Consider the following 1485-nt stretch of genomic DNA (forward strand, 5'->3'; position numbering starts at 1 on the left):
TGAAGACTTTCATGTCTTGCAGAAGTTGTCGGAACGGTACAACAAATGTCTCGCAGCCAGATGAGATTACTTCTAAGGGGGCGAAAGTTTCAAGTAGGTATTATCAATAAAGGTGCTCATGAAAAAAAGTCTGGGAACTTATTTAAGGTACTGCGTATACATTAAAACTGGTGGTCTTCATCGCTTGCTTGTTTGAATGTTGCATGGTCTGATTTTGCAGGGATATATGAAGTTGTCAGCGTGGGGACTGTACACATAATTATTCGTGACGAACTGAAAATGCGGGAGATTTGCATGGAGTTTACCATAAGAGTGTTCAAAGAAGAGACTATTTGACCAAGATGGACATCAAGACAGTTCCTCGCCCTCCCTATAGTTCAAACCTTGCTCGCTGTGACTTTTGGTTATTTCATAAGTTCAAGGAAAATCTTAGAGGCTGTCGTTATGAGACTAGAGGCTTTAACGAGGATCATTGACACGTTCACACATGAAGACTTTCATGTCTTGCAGAAGTTGTCGGAACGGTACAACAAATGTCTCGCAGCCAGATGAGATTACTTCTAAGGAAGCGAAAGTTTCAAGTAGGTATTATCAATAAAGGTGATCATATGAAATGTTAGAAATTTACTTTTATTTTTAACGCACCTCTCTTTTCTTCGTTCCTTACATACCTAATTTTTATGCAAAATGTAATAACAAATGAAATAAAGTTTAATTAATACACATTTTTCTATACAAACGATATAAATTTAACAAATACATAACGTTCTATAAACAAACAAGATTAACTTAAAAGAAAGATAATTTTCTATATAAACTACAGAAACAAAAATAAGAAAGTTTAACAAATATATAAATGTCTATGCGCAGAGAAATAACAAAAGAAATGAAGTAAAAAATACATAATTTGCGATGCAAACTGTATAGATAAACATAATTAAGTTTAATCAATACATAATTGTCAGTGCAAAATGTTAAAACAAACGAAATTATGCTTAATAAAGACATAATTCTCAATGTAAAGTTTATAAGCAAAAAAAGTTTCATAAACACGTAATTTCCGATGCAAATGGTATAAACAAACGAATTTATAACGAATACATACCTAATTTTTATGCAAAATGTATCAACTAACGCAGTAAAGCTTTATAATAACATTATTCTCTGCAAATGCATAATTTTTATATGCTAAATGTATCATAAAACTAAATTCCTTCAGTAAAATATTAAACAAACAAAACTATGTTTAATAAATATTGTGCAAGGCAAAATGTATAAACAACGAAAAGTTTCATAAATACGTAAATTTCTGTGCAAAATGTAAAAAACGAAGTAAAGTTTAAAAAACACAAAATATAAAAAAATAAGTCAAATTAAGTAAACAAAGAAGCTTTTTATGCAAAATGTATAAAAAACGAAATCAAAACTTAATTTCACGTTTTACACATTGTTTGTACATGCAAAATGTATACAACAAACGAAATT

Source organism: Euprymna scolopes, chromosome 16, assembly GCF_053919585.1.
Source record: "Euprymna scolopes isolate OS-2025 chromosome 16, ASM5391958v1, whole genome shotgun sequence".
NCBI lineage: Eukaryota > Metazoa > Mollusca > Cephalopoda > Sepiida > Sepiolidae > Euprymna > Euprymna scolopes.